This window comes from Ranitomeya imitator, chromosome 3, assembly GCF_032444005.1.
Source record: "Ranitomeya imitator isolate aRanImi1 chromosome 3, aRanImi1.pri, whole genome shotgun sequence".
Taxonomy (NCBI): Eukaryota; Metazoa; Chordata; class Amphibia; order Anura; family Dendrobatidae; genus Ranitomeya; species Ranitomeya imitator.
This window is the reverse complement of record NC_091284.1, coordinates 460,077,466-460,099,877: the sequence shown is the minus strand read 5'-3', so window position 1 is coordinate 460,099,877 and position 22,412 is coordinate 460,077,466. Positions and strand designations below refer to the sequence as shown.

Sequence of the window (22,412 nt, the reverse complement as noted above, 5' to 3'; positions counted from 1 at the left end):
TCACGGATGCGACTCAGGTTGTAAGCACCCCGCAGATCTAATTTAGTAAATACCCTTGCTCCCCGTAGCCTATCAAAAAGCTCAGATATCAGGGGTAGTGGGTACTTGTTCTTAACGGTGATGGCGTTAAGACCCCTGTAGTCTATGCATGACGCAAATCTCCACTCTTCTGCACGAAGAAGAACCCAGCCCCTGCCGGTGACACTGACTTCCTAATGAATCCTCTTGCCAGATTCTCTTGGATGTACTGAGACATTGCCTCCGTCTCCGGGAGAGATAACGGATAGACTCGACCCAGGGGAGATTCAGCACCATGCAATAGGTCAATAGGACAGTCATAGGGGCAGTGAGGCGGAAGGGTCTCTGCAGCCCTTTTGGAGAACACGTCCGCATAGGGCCAATAGTGCTTGAGGAGAGAGGAAAGATCTGCGGGTACCTCTGTTGTAGCAACCTGAACGCACTCCCTCTGACATCTACCCTCACAGGATTTACTCCATCCCAAAATTCTCCCTGAGGACCACTCTATATGAGGAGAATGATAGCGTAGCCATGGTATCCCCAACTGAACCTCATTAATTCCCTCAGGAATGACTAATATTGAGATAATCTCCTGATGTGATGGAGACACAGAAAGAGTGAAAGGAATGGTTTGGTGTGTAATCTGTGAGGGTAGTGGTGACCCATTTACCACTCGAACGGTTACTGGTTTGGCGAGCATGACCAGGGGTATTGCGTGTCGCTGGGCGAAAGCGGATGACATAAAATTACTCTCCGCCCAGAGTCCACGCATAGCTCTACCATAAGAGTGGATGGGCCTATGGTAATTGTCCCCTTGAAGGACAACTTAGAGGCAAACATCTCTGTGTCTAGTGTACCTCCTCCAATTGCCACTAGACGCTGACATTTCCCCGACCGCTGAGGTCACTTGGAGGCAAGATGTCCTGACTGCTGGCATACATGACAGACCTTAAGTGCACGAGTGGACTGGGACTTGGACCCCGCTCGTGACACCTCTATGGCCTCATGTGACTCGGGCACCCGGACCAGAGATTCCAAAGGTCTGGCGAAGGTGGGAGCCAGCCGAAACCTCTGCCTACACTAGGCTCGCTCCAAACCTTCGCCTGTGAAAACGAAGGTATATGCGAGTTGATACAGCTATGAGCTCCTCCAGTGTGGTGGGAATCTCCCTAGTGGCCAAAGCATCCTTCACATGGTCAGCCAGCCCCCTCCAAAATACAGGGATGAGGGCTTTATCTGGCCACTCCAACTCAGACACTAATGTCCAGAAGTGGACGGCAAAATGGCTGACCATGGTCGAACCCTGAGTCAATGCCAGCAGTTGAAGCGCCGTATCATGGGTGACTTGAGGTCCTACAAAGACCTGTTTCAGAGTGCCCAGAAACTGAGGAACACTCCGCACCACATGATCGTTGCGCTCCCACAGCGGCGTAGCCCACTCCAAAGCTCTGTCCGATAGGAGAGAGATTATGAATCCCACCTTTGCCCGCTCTGTGGGAAAATGTGCAGCCAGGAGCTCGAGATGTATACCACACTGGCTCATGAAACCCCTACAAGACTTACTGTCCCCAGAATATTTTTCAGGCAACGGGAGGTGAGATAAGGTCGGAACAGAGGTGGCAGTGGGTAAAGCTGCTGCAGCCACACTAGCAGCCTGAACAGCTATTGCGGTAATATCCACCGCTGAGGTTGCACGCTCGAGAGATGCCAACCGGCCCTCCAGCAGCGGGATGTACCCCTGCAATCGCTGTTCATCTGCCATTACTTAGCCAGATCCTGGCGCTAGTATACTGTTAGGGTTGACGGAATGCACCGAATATATTTATTAGATGAGTTAGATGCGTTCGCAACCCGGGATCCACCGTGCAGGAAAGAACCTGCTGCTAAGTAAGACAGTGTAGTAAATTAGTAAAACGAATTCTGTTACTTCACAGAGCCCGTAGTAACGAGAACTCTGTGCCCTGTTTAACTCACAGGGAACACAGCTACTGAGTAGAGCCGACAGTGGTCATGCAGTCCCAACCAAACACGCTGCTCCTCTCCGGGTGAGCCGGAATTGTAATGGCTATTAGCCATCCCTGAATTCACTCAAGAGAAACTCCTCACCGGAGGTGCCAGCATTCTAGGAGTTTATTTCAGCCAGGTCCCTGACTGCATACACACAAATACTCCTTGCCGGAGGTGCCAGCATTCTAGGGGCTTATTTCAGCCGGGTCCCTGACCACACACACGACCACACTGGCGCTGAGCTCGTACATATTTGATACTAGCGCATGGCCGTGCGGTCATGAGAACCTTTTTATAGCTGCAGCAACTTCAGGACCTTCCTAGAAGGACCAATGGAAGGCTGCCACAGAACTTGATCAGGTACAGGGCCTTCCTGGAGGACCAATGGAAGTTGCTGCAGTACCTGAGCATGTGACCCTAGACCTCCACTGAGAGATCTTACCCTGGGCATGCTCAGTGTGTGCAAAGCAGGACTTAGTCCCAGAAAAGCCTGCTCGTCGCAGACCAGTGCAGGGTATAATAGCAGAGCCTGGAGAGGAAGCAGTAACCGTTTGCACAGTATGAGATTCAATGAGACGCTGGGACCGACGTCTCGACTGAGCAGGCTCCACTGCAGCCGATGCAGAATGAGAGACCGCAGCACACACAGCTCGAGATTCCCCTGTGCAGCGGCGGGAACTCGACTCCTAACACCCCCAAAATGAACAAAATTGATGGCATGCTCAACTTAATGTTTGGTTGCAGACCCACTGGAATAAATAACTGCAATCAATCACTTCCTATAGCCATCAACAAGCTTCTTACACTTCTCATCTGGAATTGTCATATTCTTCTTTTGCAAGCTGCTCCAGGTCTCTCATATGTGAAGCATGTCTTCTCCCAACAGCAAGTCTAACATCTCTCCACATGTGTTCAATCGGATTTAGATCCAGACTCATATTAGACTATTAGAGCAATGAATTATCAAAAATTATTTTCAGACTCACACAAGGTATATTAAGAAAATATTTGTATATAAGTTTCAGAATTATGAAGATTTCTCTTAAAAAAGGCATCTTAACCCTGAGGGATCACAATTACATTTACAAGCAGAAACAAGCCTTGGATTCAGAATTTGGATTTGTTTGCAAAATCTACAATTAGTGGTCAAATGCTATTTTCCATAGCTGTCACTGTGTGAAAACATAAAAAGCATATATTCACACTCTGAATTGTAATGATGAAACTTCTATAACGGTTAACTGTGTATCACTTGAATCTTGGATTCCTTTTCTCAGACTGAGACTTTCACTCCTATTTTCAGTCTGGTAGCTCGCTACTGATGCAGTAAGCAAAGACGACATTAGACCTTTTTCTATCCTTTTGCTCTACATTCTGAGTGTGCTTATCCCTAGACAGCACAGACATAAAATGGTGTTTATCAGTTGGCCCTATTCTTTATATTGCATGCGATTGGCTGTGCTGCACAATGTGATCAGATTTCTGCAGGGCATTATGGGGAAACTCACTCTGACGCACCAGATACCATTAACTTGATTACTAAGAGTGCGTGTGTGAAATGGCACTGAAATGGCATTGGAATTTTTTTTTATGGTAATCCACACAAATCGAATCACAGCTTGTTCGAGTTTGCATGGATCTGTAAATTTCATGAAATTTGATTAAAATGTTATCTTGATTTGGACATCTTTGTGATTGTTATTCAATAACAGGAGTATTAACAGTTATGGTGATAATAAAATGGCCATGGTGTGGCCATATAAGTTGGACCTTATAAATTTCATTGAAAGAATTGTTTATATTCTAAAAGATTAGCTATTAAGTGAGAGAAGGAGAACTGTGCAAAACACTGAATGAAACTGATGGTATTACTGCCAGAGGTAACATGATTGTGCTGTGACTGATATGACTGATGTATCATATTTCCACAACATTCTCTGCTTCCTCCTCATTAGTATTCTTGCTGGAATCAATGGAAGACAATGTGACCTGTGTTTTGTAGTACTCCTGCACGGACTGGCACCAGTGATGGTGGTGCTGCTGCTATTGTAGATCGTAACTCTCGCATTTTTATTTCCAGATGCTTTGGTATGTTTTTTTTTTTTATTTTACATTAACCAATCCATTACCATTGACAGTTTTCCTTTTACCATACATTTTTACTGTAGTGGAAACAACTTTTGTCCCTGTTTTTAGCCACAATGTTCCCATTTCTAAAAAGAACAGACAAAGAAATGCTAGGAAGATGACTATCCCAAAAAAGAAACAGGCCATAGTATTGATGTGGCTTGTACAGATGTCAAATTTTGGTTATTATAATGGGCTTGAAAAAAATGTGTACTTCATAATGCGTATTTTATTATGTATATAGACACGTAATTAAATGTCTGTATTTGTCATCGCTTTTAAATTTCTTTTAATATAATTTATCACAATACTGAAATGTTAAGAAGAAATAGAAGACTCTAAGTTAAAAGTTTATTTTGCTGCTATAACCGAAAAACATGGCTTTGGCAAAGTGACTTGTTGGTGTTTGGTATCCAGCAACCAGGGTACAGGTCTACTAATAATATCTTTGCTAAAAGACCTAATTGACTTGATATCCATCCACTTGTACCATAAAACAAATATACATTAAAATGCTTTAAAGTTGAAAATAGCAATATTCCTATAATATGACATAATTAAATTAATGCAGAGCATTCCACCAATACATGGAAGGTGGTATTCCCCGAACAAACGGGTCTCCTGCTGGATAAAAAAAAATCATAAAACTAAATTATTTTCTCTCACAGCTAGTATTTGAAGTAATTGTATCCCCTTCTGTCTGAAAAAAGATGAAGTGAGTTATTTTCTTCTCAGGACGTGACTGGGCAGCTTTTGTTGGCTCCCATTTGTCGAAATAATAGCACTGTAGGGGGCTGAGTGTTTAGATGTGTGCACTTTTATCCCAGTATATGTCAATCTCCAATTACAATGGCTCAACAGATGTCAAAGAAATACCACCTACATAATGGTTATTGGAACCTTTACTTATTGCAAGAGTGAACAGAGAATGTATTTAACTTTTACTTGGAAACTGACCCCATGCCAAGGAAAGCATTCATTTTCTTCTTTGCTGCTTTTTATTCTGTGTCTTACATCCATACAACTAGTGTTGAGACAATTTGACATATTCCTTTTTTTTTCATTTTGACATTTTCATTATTATTATTTCAGTATCTTTATTAATGTAACTAAAATATGCAGATTCAAGCTGTGATAAGTACATACCTGAGCGACAATGGTTAGTTATATGAGCGACAAGGGTTAGTTACCCTTGTCGCTAAATTGTTATACTGGTAGATCTTTCGAATGCCAATCTTAAATTCAGAACACAACTGTTTTTACACGGAAATATAATAAAATGATTTCTGTAATTTTTTTTTTAAATCTTTTTGTGCAAAAAAGTATTAACCTTTTTAGGCAAGTATTTGTGAAATGTTCAAAATAATAAGATGATAAAAATGATAAAAAATTAAATGCATACCTCCTTTAATAATAAAAATCAGTCTTATATTGCCAGATGGAAGCCTGCAATCTTCACAATGACCATCTGTTGGCAGAAATTATGTTAGTCCCTCAATGACTGGCCAAGTTTTAAAAATCTGACCATTGTCACTTTATGTAGTTATAACTCTGGAACGCTTCAACATATCCCATTGATTTTGAGATTGTTTTTTCGTGACACATTGTACCTTATTATAATGGTAAATTTAGGTCGATAAGTTTTGTATTCATTTATAAAAATATCAGAAATTTGACAGAAATGTTAAAAAATTAGGAATGATCAAACTTTGAATGATTATCCCTTTAATCCAGATAGTCATACCACACAAAAATATTAATAAATGACATTTCCCACATGTCGGCTTTACATCAGCACCATTTGTAAAATGTTGTTTTTATTTTGTTAGCATTTTAGATGGTTTAAAAATGTAGCAGCAATTTTCCAGTTTTTCAAGGAAATTTATGAAACATATGTTTTTTAGGGACCCGTTCAGTTTTGAAGTGATTCTGGGGGTCCTATATATTGGAAACCCCCAAAAGTGACAAGATTCTAAAACTTGCATCCATAAAAGTATTCAAAATTGCTTTTGGCTAATTCTTTAACCCTTCAGGTGCTTTTCAGGAATTAATGCTAATTGACATGACAGGAAAGAAAAAGTGTGCTTTACCACCTAAATTTTTATAACTTTTGAACAGGCCACTGCAGCTGGAAGAATCCAAGTTTGTTATTTGGCAGTGAATTGCCATGGCAAACATCAGGACCACACAATCAAGATCTTAGGGTGCTGATGGGGTTACAGAGGGAGCCCCACACTCTGTTGACCATCAAGATGCCGTAGTCACTATTGACAGTGGCATTTTAGGGGTTAAACAACCATAGACTATCTAACTGAAGGCAGAAAAAAGTACTATAGTGCGCATGGGCCAGAAAAGCCCAAGTGCACCAATGACCCAGAAGTAAAGCCAGTACATGCAGGGCAGAGGCAGTGAGAAATACGTCTGCGCGATGGGGACACTGTGTGGATGACTTAGGATGCTTCATCCACACGAAGCAAGAAGAAGGAGGATGGTGATCGCAAGAATAGATCAAAACCAAAGATGCCAATCAGACTGGACTGTCACATCTGTTAGTATAATAAAATGTCTTTTTTGGGATCCACAGACTGGATTGTGGACTTTTTTACAGCATTCCAGTGTACTGTAAAAAAAGGCCCTAATGGTGGTGGTCATACTTCATAAGGGGAAAGACCTAGTGACATGTTCCCTTTAACACAGAAATGACCTTCACAGTGGATTTAAGACATATTGAAAACAGACAGACAATAACATTGATAGGTAGGGATCTAGCCGTGGAATCTCTTCTCATTCCAAAATTTCTGGTGCAGTCTCACATGTCTGCCTCAGTATTTTCTATTGACTTTAGTAGAAAGTTATCATACAATTTTCTAATGGTAGTGCAACCCACAAACCCTTTTATTTGGAACCAGAGATAATTTTTGTGGTGAGACCTCCACTACAGATACTTTTAATGTGTTTTGATACTTTGTGATACTTTTATATACTGACAGTAACATGTTTGATCCAGAAACCACTTTAAATCTGAAGGTTATTTCCAGAATATGCTATAATTAGTGTTGAGCATTCCGATACTGCAGGTATCGGCCGATACTTGCTGTATCGGAATTCCGATACAGAGTTCCGATATTTTTGTGATATCGGAAATCGGTATCGGAGTGTGCGGTGCGTATGGTTCCAAGGGTCTGGAGGAGAGGAAACTGTCCTTCAGGCCCTGGGATCCATATTAATGTAAAAAATAAAGAATAAAAATTAAAATTACGGCTATACTCACCCCTCCGAAGAACCCTGGCTGTCACTGCTGCAAGCGTCCGCCTCCATTCCTGAGAATGTAGTGAGTGAAGGGCCTTCGATGACGTCGCGGTCAGGTGAGCGGTCACGTGAGCGGTCCGCAACGTCATCGAAGGTCCTTCACTCTCTGCAATTCTCAGGAACAGAGGCGGACGCTTGCAGCGGTGACAGCCAGGGTCCTTCGGAGGGGTGAGTATAGCCATATTTTTTATTTTTATTCTTTATTTTTTACATTAATATGGATCCCAGGGCCTGATTGAGAGTTTCCTCTCCTTCAGACCCTGGGAACCATCGAGGATACATTCCGATATTTGTGTCCCATTGGCTTGTATTGGTATTGGGTATCGGTATCGGCGAGATCTGATATTTTGCCGGTATCGGCCGATACCATCCGATACCGATACTTTCAAATATCGGAAGGTATCGCTCAACACTAGCTATAATGTCTAATAATAGTAGAGGTAAGATGTAAAGTTGCTGCCAACCATGTTATTTAGGTGGATCCATATAAATGGCCCATCCTGTATAACTAGTAAAATATGTATGATTAAGCTCCTGTATGAGTGTAGGTGAAGTTTTGTGCAACTGTTGTCCAGCTTCAGGAAGAATTTAGGCATTTTTGGAACCTTGAGATAACAAATATAGCATAGTTTTCAATATCTTTTAACATTTAAGTTGTATTTCTTTGTCTGTTGCTTTTTACAATAATTATGAGACCTGGTCCGGGTCTTGCTCTTTGATGTCCACATGCAAAGTAAAGCTTGGAGAGAGAATTGCTTTTAATTTTTCATCCTCCTTAAATCGAAAGGTGGGATTTTGGTGGACTGCAGGAGACACAGTAGAATGTTGTGAATTAGATTTTATTTATAGGTGGGAGAATGCACTCAAGAATAAGTGGGTTAACCCCTTTCTGACCTCGGACTGGATAGTACGTCCGAGGTCAGATCCCCTGCTTTGATGTGGGCTCCGGCGGTGAGCCCACATCAAAGCCACGACATGTCAGCTGTTTTGAACAGCTGACATGTGCGCGCAATAGCGGTGAGTGGAATCGCGATCCACCTGCCACTATTAACTAGTTAAATACCGCTGTCAAACGCTGACAGCGGCATTTAACCGGTCCTTCCAGCCGCGTGGCCGGGAATACGCGCATCGCCGACTCCTGTCACATGATCGGGGGTCAGCGATGCGTCAGGATAGTAACCATAGTGGTCCTTGAGACCTCTATGATTACTGATGCTGGCTTGCTGTGAATGCCACCCTGTGGTCGGCGCTCATAGCAAGCCTCTAATTAAGCTACATAGGAGCGATCTGATGATCGCTGCTATGTAACAGAGCTGATCAGGCTATGCCAGCTTCTAGCCTCCCATGGAGGCTATTGAAGCTTGGCAAAAGTAAAAAAATGTTTTAAAAAATATGAAATAAATAAAAAAATATAAAAGTTTACATCACCCCCCTTTCGCCCCATTCAAAATAAAACAATAAAAATAAAATCAAATATATACATATTTGGTATCGCCGCATTCAGAATCGCCCGATCTATCAATAAAAAAAGGATTAACCTTGTTAGGGGTCGAGTTCCCGCCTCTGCACAGGGGAGTCTCGAACCATCTCCGCTGCGGTCTCCTATTCTTCTCCAGCCGCAGTGGAGTCTGCTCAGTGGAGACGTCAGTCTCAGCGTCTGGCTCAGCCTGATACTGTGCGGATGGTTGCTGCTGCCTTTCCAGGCTCAGCCATTGTAGCCAGTACTGGTCAGTGGCGAGCAGACATCTCTGGGACTAAGTCCTGCTTTTCCCCTTCTGAGCATGCCCAGGGTAACACCTCTCATTGGAGGTCAGGGGTCACATGCTCAGGTACTGCAGCAGCTCCCATTGGTCCTCTAGGAAGGTCCTGAAGTTACTCAGGTACTGTGGCAGCTCCCATTGGTCCTCTAGGAAGGCCCTGAAGTTGCTGCAGCTATAAAAGGTTAGCATGGCTGCACGGCCATGCGCTAGGATCAGCTTATGTCATGAGCTTTTGCTGTTCAGTGGTCTTGTCTGCTTGTGATCAGGGTCCAGCTGAAATAAGCCACTAGAATACCGGCACCTCCGGTGAGGAGTTTTGTATGGTGAATTCAGGGCTGGCGTAAAGCTATTAGAATTCCAGCTACACCGGAGAGGAGGTGTTTGTGTGCTTGCTATTCCCTGACCACTGATTGCTTTTGCTCTGTTAGGCAGCTGTGTTTCCCTGTGATGCTAACGGGGCACAGCATTTTCCCTTCTGTGCAACTCTGTGAAGTAACTGAGTTCGCTTATACCGCCATATTTTGCCGCCATTTGCTAGCAGCAGGTTCGTCTCCTGCACGGTGGACCCCAGGCTGCGAACGCACCAATAATTATATCTAAATATACTCGGTGCTTTCTGCCAGCCCTAACAAAGCTGATCGCTAAACGGCATAACGAGAAAAAAAATTGAAACAACAAAATTGCGTTTTTTTGCTCACCGTGACATTTCATTAAAATGCAATAATAGGTGATCTAAAGCAGGGGTCCCCAACTCCAGTCCTCAAGGCCCACCAACATGTCATGTTTTCAGGATTTCCTTAGTCTTGCCCAGGTAATAATTGCATCACCTGTGCAATGCAAAGGAAATCCTGAAAACATGACCTGTTGGTGGGCCTTGAGGACTGGAGTTGGGGACCTCTGATCTAAAGAACTTATCTGCACAAAACTGGTATCATTAAAAACATCAGCTCGGCACGCAAAAAATACGCCCTCATCCGACCCAGATCACAAAAAATGGAGTCGCTACAGGTATCAGAAAATGGCAACTTTTTTTTTTTTTAGCAAAGTTTGGAATTTTTTTTCACCACTTAGATAAAAAAATAACCTAGACCTGTTTGGTGTTTATGAACTCATAATGACCTGGAGAATCAAAATAGCAGGACATTTTTAGCATTTAGTGAAGTTAGCATAAAAGCCAAACAAAAAACAGTCCAGAGAGCCTCTCACCTAGCCAAATTAGTTCTTATGCTTTGCACTGACGAGAGCCAACAGCCCAAAACACCGTGTCTGCGAATTGAGATACTAATTTGGCATTTATCCTAAGTCATATTGCACGACTCGTTAAAGAGTTGATTGTGACTTGTAGGATCGCTACTTCCAACAGGTGGCGCTATAGAGTTAAGTCCTCTTTTTCTCAGAAGAGGCAATTTGCATATAAACAAAAAACACGCATGGGATTGCACTTTTTTTGCAATTTCACCGCACTTGGAATTTTTTTCCCATGTTCTAGAACACGACATGGTAAAACCAATGATGTCGTTCAAAAGTACAACTCGTCCCGCAAAAATTAAGCCCTCACATGGCCATATTGATGGAAAAATAAAGTTATGGCTCTGGGAAGGAGAGGAGAGAAAAACGAGCATGGAAAAATGGAAAATCCCAAGGTCATGAAGGGGTTAACAATAGATGCAGGGTTGTGGTGCACTGCCCAGTTGAAGTATGTATAAAGTGCAATATGCAATTAATAATATTACTTTTAGTAAAGTCCATAATTTAACAGATCACAAACTGATTTTTGGCTCCTGATAGGTGCTTTCTTCAGGTGATTTCAGATGCACCACCTGTCGAAGGCTCCTGTCCAGAGTCGTAAACAAGTTTATGATCTGTCAATTTGTAGACTTTAATAAAGGTAATATTATTCACTGAGTATTGCTCTTTATACTTTAACTGGGCAGCGCACTGCCACCTCGCTGATTCATACAGTCCCTTTAAATAATAGCGCACTGCCACCTTGCTGATTCATACAGTCCCTTTAAATAATTTTTTATGTATTTTTTTCTCTTCTCACTACCCTCTTGGCCTTTCAATCTGGGGGCAATGTGCTCTTTGACATTGACAGTTCAGACAAGTGGCATAGTTGTGACACTGATTTGAATTATGCAGTTTTCCACCCTACAGGCAGAGGCAGCTTTGCGTTTGCAGCAACGGTGGAGTACAGGGATACTAAACCTGGCCAGATGCAGCAATCCAGCCAGCTTCAGAGCTGCACTTGCAAACTGATAGACTATAGAGGTGGCTGGTAGCCTAAGCAACAAGCAGTAAACTATCAAATGAAAAATAACTTTTTGATAACAAAGAGTATTTAAAGAAAAAAATGCAAAATTCTTTTTTTTTACAAGCAATTTGAAAAAGTTGAGATAACCCATTTAATGATAAATTCTGGAGGTGACTATAACAATCTTTGCACAATCTGGCAAATAAGGGGTAGGGATTAGTGGACCCATTGATGTTTGGGTTCGTCGGGTTCGCTCAAACTGTAATTCAAAGTTCAAATTGGGGCACAAAAACTTGACCCGAACTTTTCCCAGAACTCCATAGAATCATAGTAAGGGCTAGGGGTTTGGGGGCTAGGGGCCTCAACTAGTAATGGCTAAGGGTTTTTAAAAAAAAATAAAATAATAATCTTGAATCAGGAGCCGGGGTCCAAGTGGAGGAGGAGGTGGAAGTGGACGTGGCAGTGAAGGTAGAAGAGGTGGAGGAGAAGGAAGCCAGCACTGTTTTTGTGTTTTTGCGTATTTTTTTAAATAGATAACATAGAATGAAAAAAAAAATATTGAACCAGTAAGCAGAGCTCCAAGTGGAGGAAGAGGTTGAGGAAGAAATGGAGATGGATGTGGTGCTGTAGGTGGAAAACACTGAGGTGGAAGTAGCCAACACTGTTGTTGTGGCTTTTTTTTTTTTTAGGGAAATGACTTAAAGTAACATGAAATAAAAAAAATACAATCTTGAACCAGAAGGCGGAGGTACAAGAAGAGGAGGAGGTGGAGATGGATGTGGTGTTGTAGGTGGAAGATGCAAAGGATGTATACAACATTGTTTTTGAGGGATTTTTCCTATTTGTATTTTTTTTAGGAAAAGGACTTAACTCAATCTTGAACCAGGAGGTAGGGGTCCAAGTGGAGGTGGACGTGGAAGTGTACATGGAAGAGGTGGAGGAGGAGGTAGCCAAAACGAGCCAACACTGTTTTTTTTTTATTTGGGGAGGCTCCAAACCATTGGGAATACTAAATAGAATGAACAAGCTGGGGTGTAGTCTAACAATGACTGGGTTCAGCTGGTCTTCTTCTCTAATCAGCCAAAAGCATCCACGCTTGGTTCACTTAAATGAATATGAGCTTGCCCACATTGGCTATGGGCAGGCAGATGCGCTTGTCTGTGATCAAACCCTCTGCAGTGCTAAAAACACTACAGTACACTTGCCACAGGGCAGGCCAGCAGCTCCACGGCATAAATTTCAAGACCCAGAAGTTAAATGGGGCAGACCTATCACTCAGTATATTGAAACGCTGCTTCCTGCAAATACTAACTGTATCAGATGGTGGTGCTGGATGTTTTGGCATGCTAAGACAGTTTTTCCACATTTCAGCCAAGCTAACCCTCCCTTCCAAGGTGGTATCAGTACCCAGCTGCATTGGCGACTTCCTTCTCCTCATCTGACTTGTTCTTCCACTGAGCCCCCACTGTCAGATGGGAATGCAGTCAGTAGTACGTCAACCAGCGTGCACTTGTATTCCATCATTTTCCGAACCCGCTCTGGTGATGGAAGTAAGGATGGTATATTGTAGCGGGGGTAATCAGCACTGGTAACAATCCGGGCAATTCAGCAGTCATTGTGCAGGCATAGCAGAGTGTTAGCTCATGCGTGCCAGGCTTCCCAGAGGCAATGACAAGCTGTCCTCAGTGGAAAGTGTATCGTCTGGGTCCTCTGTATTCCCCTGGCCACACTCCAGTGATGCCCGAGAGCTGCTTTGAATGCCACTTTGCTGTGACTACAGTTCCTCTTTTTCCTCCTTATCCCCATTATCCAAAACTGTCCCCTGGCTGGACAGATGTGTACCTGGTCGCTGCTGGTACAGGAACCCACCCTCTGAGCCTGATAATGGTGTCACTGGTCCTTGTTCCTTCTTCTCTTCTTACTAATTCACCACCTCATCCATCATCACCTGTATCATTTTTTCAAGCAGGCATAGATGTGAAATAGCAATGTTGATGATGGAGCACTTTCAGCAGCATCTCTGACATATCGGGGACATTTTTTAGGAAGCTCTGCATAGCCAAATTCAGCAAATGTGCCAGGCAAGGGATGTGCTTCAAATCTGCTAGGTCCAGAGCTGCTATGAGATTTTGCAAGCTAAAGCACACCACCAGGCCAGATTTGAGGTTTAGCGGCACCAATTACTCCTTGATCTGTTGTTTGATCCCCGTCCACAGCTCCTGTGCAGATTTTTCCCCCAAACAGATGAGTTTCAGTACAGCCTCGTGCTGTTTTCCCTGGCTGGGCTGAAGTTGGTGGTTCAGCTGACCGGATGAGGAGGCAATGGAGGAAACGGAGTAGGAGGAAGAGGCGACATGGACAGAGAAACATCCAGCAATCCTCAGTGATAGCAGGACATGTGCTAGAATGCCTTCTGCCTAAGGCCAAGCTACATTTACCCAGTGGGCAGTTAGGGAGTTATAACGTCCCTGGTTGTGTTTACTTGTCCAGATATCGGTGGTTATGTGGACCTGATTTTATCTGCAAAACGAGTGTGCAGGGCGCCTGGAAAAGTAATGGTTGCTGCTAAGCACATACTGTGGGACAGCCACTGTCAGTTTTTCAAAATTCCACCAGCTGGAATAACAGCATTTCAAATGCCAGGAATTTTTAAATGCTGCCTTTCAGGACCAGAGCTCATGGGCGGGTAGTGGGGTACTTTTACTTTCTCTCAAGTGTTTGGAGATGGACAACTGAATGCTTCAATAGGATGGTGTGCAGAAGCTCAGTGACACTGCTGGTGGTGCTGTCACATCCTCTCTTTGCAGTGAGCTAGGTGGCCCCGTGGCACAGCAGGAGAGGAAGCAGGAGAAGCCTCAGATTTTCCTGGTTGTTCATACCGCTACTCTCCAGGCGTCTATGGAGACAATAAATTTTTTTCCCCAGCAAGATGGCACTGGCGGTGCCATCTTGGAGGAGGCAATTTTTTTTTTCTCTAGAAAAATGGCACCTCCGGCTCCTGTGCAGTATCAGCTATCGGATCACCGATAGATGCTACTATGCAGGCACGGCCGGCGCCATTTTCAAACTGATTTTTTTTTTCATGAACTTATGGATACCATCAAATAAAATAATTAAATACACATTGTAGATGTGATCATTCTGCAGTGCAAGCGCTGTCACCAGCAACTGCCTACAGAAGGGTATTTTTTGTTCATTATATATACTGTATTTATATATACATATATATATATATATATATATATATATATATTATGTAAAATAGAGGGCAAGTCCCTGAGGGATCAGTGACCTATCTGAAGCCATACAGGAGAATATCTAATCAGAGCACCACGTGAAGACCCCCCACAGGCTGCCCCGATCCACGAACATATCATTAACTGAAAACTGAAAATAAAGAATAAACAACAACCACAAGATGGATTTCATCAACAAAGGTATAATTTTAATCAGTATAACACTACCAATTTGTCAATTTCTATAGGTTACTCAACACAATCCTGCTGACAGGTTCCCTTTAAGGAACTCTGCACCAAACTGGTATGGCATTCTACACAAGGCTGTTATGGCACTCTGGACTAGGCTGTATGACTCTCTGCACCAGGCTGTTACAACATGCAGCATCAGGCTATTATAGCACTCTGCACCATGCTGTTTTGGCACTCTGCACCAGGCTGTTATGGCACTCTGCACCTGGTGGATATGGCACTCTGTATGATGCTGTTAAGGCACTGTGAACCAGTCTGCTAGGGCATGCTGCACCAGACTGTTATGTCACTCTACTTCAGGCTGTTATGGCACTTAACACCAGGCTGTTAGGGCATTGTACCAGGCTGTTGGAGCACGCTGCACCAGGCTGTTAGATCAGGCTGCACCAGGCTGTTATGACATTGTGCACTAGGCTGTTAGGGCACACGCACCAGACTTTTAGAGTATGCTGTACCAGGCTGTTATGGCACTGTGAACCAGGCTGCCAGGGCACGCTGCACCAGGCTTTTATGTTATTCTATTTCAGGCTGTTATGGCACTCAACACCAGGCTCTTAGGGTGCGCTGTACCAGGCTGTTTGAGCATGATGCACCAGGCTATTAGATCATGCTGCACCAGGCTGTTATGGCACTGTGCGCCAGGCTGTTAGGGCACACTGCACACTGCTGTTAGAGCATGCTGCACCAGGCTGTTAGAGCATGCTGCATCAGGCTGTTATGGCACTGTGCACCAGGCTGTTAGAGCATTCTGCACCAGGCTGTTATGGTTCTCTACACCAGGCTTAGAATATAATGGCGGCACAATCCTTGATCTGGTGTTCATACAGGCTGGTTCACGTGTTGTGCTGGCCAATCCCAACCATGGCAATACTTGGCTCTGATGGCTCCTTTAGTGACCACAGCCTAAAAGTTGGTTGATTGGCTGTGCTGCAACTTTTCAACAAACTTTATTCAGCACCAAACCCGAACAATAAAACGGACTTCTGCAAAAAAGTCAAAAAGTCTGTGTTCAGAGTTCGGCACAAGACACTAAGTGTCCAGTAAGAACCCCAAACTTTACAGTTCGGGTTCGCTCATCCCTAATCATCGGTGCTTGTTAACCATTGAGTTTAATATTTTTTACTTTGTTATTGTGTTTGCAACAACTATTCCATTAAAAATTGCTTACTGAATTCTGGGAAAAATCTAACATACACAGTTTAACACTGAATAGCCTGAATTGTTTTATTTTAACTGTAATAAGATTTCAGCAGATGCCTATATCCTTCCTAAAATTCTCATATCAAAACAATTTACTTCATATTTTGCTTTTCTATTCTTTTAATCTGTTTCTATTTTAAATGCAGGATATAAAATTGCATACAAAATGGAAATATTACAATCCTATATTACAAAGAGTGAGCCATCTCCTGCAGCATAAGATAAGCAGACAGTTTCCTTTGTAAAAGCCAACCATAGTTGTTGACCAGACTATATCAGCCACTGCCATGTGTTCATTTTAAAAAAAAGGACTGTAAAGTCACTTTAGAATTTTGAATTTACTTCTTCTCTATAAGACATCTGGAACATAATTCTACTGACTTGATAGTTTCTACAAATGATGTAGTAATTTAAAATTTCCACAGTAAACTGTAATTATTGTTAGATTATATTTATATATTCATTCAAATGTAAAAAATATATGTGAATCTATTTCATTTGATGCATTTAAAACACAAGTTGTGAAGTCACTACAATTTATCCTAAAATGGAAAAAGGGTCTATGGTCAAAAGGTTGGAGTCCACTAATGTCCCATAAATTCAGAGATATATCAGTGACTGTTTTTTAAAGCCATGATAAATGGTGGGGGGAAAGCCCATCACTCACCACTCTTACTTTTAGGGTGAAAAACACAAAAACTAATTTCATAAGGAATCTGCAGCTATTTCCTAATACAGGTTCTGGACTAAAGCGATATACCTCCTAAATGAGGAAAAAAGCTAGATCCACTGAAGTCTAGAAGGAATTGATTTTTATTCTATATACTCGCAACCATAATATGTAAAAGAGAACTCAGTATATTATAACCATAAAATTCAATGTAGGTAACCTTCACCACCTCATGGGATGCAGAACCCTCCCTGATCTCATAAGAGCAGGAAGTCCCGGTCTAGCGTGAAAGGCCCACAGATTTCAGTGCGAGTGGCTAACAAAAAGTGTGTCAAGGTTTGGATGTGTGACACTGAGGAGCAGAAAGGCCAGAGAGGTGATTCTAAGTATTTTTTATTTTACCTTTTGATGGCCCTTTATGGTTCAGAAAAATAGTGGCCAGCAGCTGCCGCATGGGAGCAAATTACAAAAATATCTTCATTTTGTGAAATTCGAGAATTCAATTCCACTCGAATTCTTGTATTCACTTATCACTATTTAAATGAAAAAGACAATCATTGGAAAATATTTTACATTCTATGTTAAACCGTCACAATGTACATATTAGCTACATTTTTATATTGAGATGTTTCCTTTGAAAAGCCTTTTGGATATAATACAATATTCATAGAATTATGGACAGGGAGTTCAGAGAAGAGAATGCCCCCTTGATTTCTATTTCATATACCCTTCTGAGAACCTTAAAAATAGGTTTACATGCGTTTGTGGAAAATGATGAGCTTTTATTCATTTTAATATCTTCTTTAGATCAAGCACTCCTTTAATGTGGTTATGGTATACTTGTATTTAAAGTGATAGTTCCCTAGGGCTGTTTTCTTATGACTTGATCATGTTTTTTCTTCTCCTACAACATCTAAACCAAGGAAGTGAATACTTTTAAGAGACGATGTTGTATTGTTCACTTTATATTATTATCAATAATCCTACAGAACTACTATTGCCCTCCAGCAATGTTTCAAGTGTTGCACCATACCCTTTGAAACAAACATTCCGAGATATTTGCCTTTCCTGGCTAATTGAAAAATAGACTTTACTGAAACATAAGTATGTTTAAATATGATTTAAATTAAGCAATTTCAAATGTTTTACATAAATTTAGCAGAATTTAATTTGCTTTTTATCTGTATTCTTGTGCATAAGTGAAAACTCTGATTGGGATGTCCAGTTGTAGGCAACGCCTATCTTTTAGATCTTTTAGGGCATATAATGCTATTGGAGATAAACCTCTATTAAGTGGGGCTATGCAATGCTTCAAATGAATAGAAATGAATAGTAATAAAGATAACAATTAACAGCCTGAGGTGCTGGCTGCAAGACTCTCCAAAATTTAGCTTATCAAGGTTATACATCCATAGGTTAAGAAACAAAATCATAAATATATAGAGTTTGAAAGAGTAAGTAGTTTGGTTGCCAAATTAGTGGTTAAAATGAGTAAACCTTGATTGTGAAGGGAGAGAGATTGTCCAGAGGGAAAGGGGGAAAGATTGTCCAGGGGAAAATTACCAAAACAGAAAAAAAACAGTTTAAAAATTGACTTCACTGATGGAAAGAAGCCTTTTGCTGCAATAATCTTAGAAGGTTCTTTATTGTCCACTACCTGTTTCAATGCCTTACTGGTATCTTTATCAAGTGTAAAAAAAACGCTTGATAAAGATGCCAGTATGGCATTGAAGCTCTTAGTGGACAATAATGAACCTTCTAAGAATATTGCAGCGAAAGACTTCTTTCCATCAGTGAAGCCAATTTTTAAACTTTTTTCTTTATCGCCTCTCATTGGGGGACACAGGAACCATGGGTGTATGCTGCTGCCACTAGGAGGCTGACACTATGCAAATAAAAAAGTTAGCTCCTCCTCTGCAGTGTACACCCCACCGACTGGCATTATACTCTTCAGTTTAGCTTAGTGTCAGTAGGAGGTGGACACGGGTCTTTCATTAGACCCTTATCTACCTCAATGTGCGTCGTTTCTGTTCAGGTTTTTCCGGAGGGATACAGGGTGAGCAGTCACACCTGTAGTCCCACAAGCGGACTATGAGTACGGCGTGTACTGCCACCCCGTATCCTCATAGATCCCTCTCCAGGACCAAGATCCTAGCACACAAGCGTGCTCAGAAGTCCGGTCCTGGCTCCGTCCCCCACCCACTCGCCCACCAGAGCCTGTCGGTTGCGGAGACGAGGACGTCCATCAGCTCTCTGGACGTCTCATACCCTTCCTGTCAGGTTAGTTTCGGCGTGGGATGTTTTAGGTGAGTATTTTCCCCAGTCCCATCCCACATCTTTTATAGGGGGGGGGTCTTGTTAGGGGCTCCCAGCCTCCTTTCATACCTGTCAACACCATGATGCGTCCATACAGTGATGCGGCCGGGATTGTTGTGTCGCGCTGCGACATCCGTAGGTGCGCTTTCTTCCCCCACAGCACCTCTTCCCCCAATTCAGATACGGGGGCCCTCTGCCTTCTTTCCGGCGCTGGGCCCTTACAGGCTGCTGCGCCGTTCTTCTGTATGCCTGCACGTTGGGCTGCCATACGTTCCCCCCTGCGGCGCACCACTCGATGCTGCGGCTCTTCATGGGGCACCATCCACAGAGCGGCAGCCCTGCAGGCTGTCGCGCTGCTTCTCCCTGCGGCGCTCTGCCCCGGCGCCGCAGGAGGTCTTTCTCTGGGCGCCCCTCAGCGGCGCAGCCTGGTGGGCGACCGCGCCGCTAGCTGTCTCTTAGGGCGCTCTATTCCGGCGCCTTGGCTCCTTTCCTCGGCCGCCGGCCCCTAATTTAGGCCCCGGCTTCTGTCGGGGCCTACTTCCGGTTTTTCGGGCCCCTCACTTCCGGCTCTGCGGGCGGGCTTTTTCCCGCCCGACTTACTGTGCCCTGCCTACTGGCGCCCCTGCGTCTGGCTCCGCCCCCTTCCTCCTGGGACACTCGTCTGGTGTGAGCACCGCTTTGTACCGGCAGCAGCACCAGCTCTCGCAAGCGCACCCGCACCTTCGTACGCATCCTCTGTGGGCAGCTCTATCTGCGCTGAATTCAGCTCCTCAGGGCACTTCATCGACAAGTGGGACATCTCCCAGGACCGGGTCCGTGAGTAGCTGCACTGCAGACTGACACCCCCCTCTGCCCACTGTCCCCTAACCCACTGGCATCTTCAGGGTCCCTCAAAATGTCTACCTCTAAAGGGGGCCGCTCTCGCCCCCCTACTTCTTCTTCATCTACTGCCTTAGTCACGTACTTTGCATGTTCGTCCTGTAACAGCAAACTTCCCTCAGGTCAGTCCTCCCCGCTGTGTCAGTCCTGCAGCAACCCAATTGTTCCCACCGCCCAGGATCCCCCGGCTGTTCCGCCCAAGAGTGATCCCCCCATCCCAGGCTGGGCCGCCTCTCTGTCACATTCGGTGGCCGATTTAACACAGGTATCTCAAACCCTAGTGTCCGCGCTGGATCGGGTACCCCTGCAGACCCCTGCAGTGGCCAGCGGGTCGCAGGAACCGCCGCCCGAGCCCTCCTTGATAAGCCACAAAAGGTCCAGACAGGAACGTCGGTCTGAGTCCTCTTCGCGCTCCATCTCGCCGCTCGGCCCTCCCCTGCGGTTGGTGTCCCACCGATCCTCCTCCCCTGAGTCAGGCGAGGCATTATCTGATGCGCCCTCGGAGGATATTTCGGAGCTGGATCCTAACCAAATCGCCACCATGAGTGAGACAGTCCAGAACCTCATTGGGGCAATAAACCAAACCTGTGGCATCAAGGATCCCTCTACGGAACTCGCAGATCAGGCGGTTTCGTTTAGACGGGCCAAACCACCTTCTAAATTTTTCGCTCCTCATCCGGAATTCGAGGAAATCTTGTCCAGAGAGAGAGAGAATCCAACCAGACGTTTTCAGAGGGGAAAACGCCTGGGGGTGTTATATCCGTTTTCACCAGAACTTACCGCCAATTGGACGGTCTCTCCCTCGGTGGATCCCCCTGTTTCCAGGCTGTCCACCAACACGGTGCTTCCACTGTCCGGCGGAGCGTCTCTGAAGGATTCTAACGACAGAGTTATAGAATCCTTCGCGAAATCTGCCTTTGAAGCGGCTTCAGCAGCGCTATGCCCAGCCTTTGCTTCCACCTGGGCTTCAAAATCCATCTCAAAATGGGCCAAGGATCTACGGCGAGGTATCCCTGACGGGGCACCTCCTGCGCAATTGGTGGAACTTGCCAACCAGATTTCCCACGCTGGTGAATACCTGGTTTCCGCCTCCCTGGATGTCGCGTCTTGTGCGGCTCAGGCTTCCAGCAATGCCGTTGCCATCCGCCGGACCGTTTGGCTCAAGGCCTGGCAGGCGGACTTGTCCTCCAAAAAGTCCCTCACTAGTCTGCCCTTCCAGGGCTCTCGTCTCTTTGGTTCCCAGCTGGACCAAATCATTAAGGACGCCACCGGGGGTACAAGTTCTCTTCTCCCCCAGGCTAAACCTCGTTGCCCTCCTCCTAGACGACAGTTTCGCTCTTTTCGGCCTTTTCGTCGCTTCGCTGCGTCAAACTCCTTTTCCCAGCAGCAACAGAGGCCACAGGCACGTCAAGAGAGGAAGGCGGTGTCCTTCAGGCCCACTCCGTCCTGGCGTCCTCGCTTTTCCCAGGGTAGATCGTCCAGGCCCAGGACTGGAAGATCCACCTCCGCATGACTCTTGGCAAGACTCCAGCCCAACTCCCAGGTTGGGGGGCCGTCTTCTCCGTTTCAGGGACGTCTGGATTTCCGCAGTGGAGGATGCATGGGTCAGGGAAGTTGTATCCTCGGGATACAAGATAGAGTTCGCCTCCCGACCCAGGGATCGATTCTTCCAATCCTGTCCTCCAAAAGATCCCGCTCTGGTTCCGGGCTTCTTCGCAGCCATCGCTTCTCTGCTCAAATCCGGGGTAATCGTTCCCGTCCCAGAAAAGGAACGGTACACGGGCTTCTACTCGAACCTCTTTGTGGTACCGAAAAAAGACGGCAAGGTTCGTCCCATTCTGGACCTCAAATTGCTGAACAGGAGGGTTCACCTGAGACACTTCAGGATGGAATCCCTTCGTTCAGTAATTGCTTCCATGGAGGCTCAGGAATTTCTATGCTCTATAGATATCCAGGACGCCTACCTACATGTTCCGATATTTCCCGGACATCACCGTTTCCTGCGCTTCGCAGTGCAACAAGATCATTTTCAGTTCGTCGCCCTGCCGTTCGGCCTCGCAACCGCGCCAAGGGTGTTCACGAAAATCATGGCGGCACTGATGGCCATCTTGAGAGTCAGAGGCTTGGTCCTGTTTCCATACCTCGACGACATCCTCATCAAGGCTCCGTCCTTTGCTCAGGCCCGCGAAAGCCTGTCCATAGTTCTCGACACGTTATCCCGTTTCGGGTGGCTGGTCAACCGGAAGAAGTCCTGCCTTATTCCTTCTCAGCGCATCATCTTTCTGGGCATGCTTTTCGACACTCATCAGTCCAGAGTCTTCCTTCCCAAGGACAAGAGATCCACCCTTTGTCGGGACATACGCTTGCTCCAGGGTCCTCGGCCT

The 22,412-nt window shown here is 44.6% G+C and overlaps 1 protein-coding gene across 1 annotated transcript in view; it reads left to right on the top strand.

Annotated features, from left to right (window-relative positions):
• LOC138671659 (autism susceptibility gene 2 protein homolog) overlaps window positions 1–22,412 on the top strand; it is a 1,859,492-nt gene that overhangs the window by 842,430 nt on the left and 994,650 nt on the right. The window lies entirely within an intron of this gene.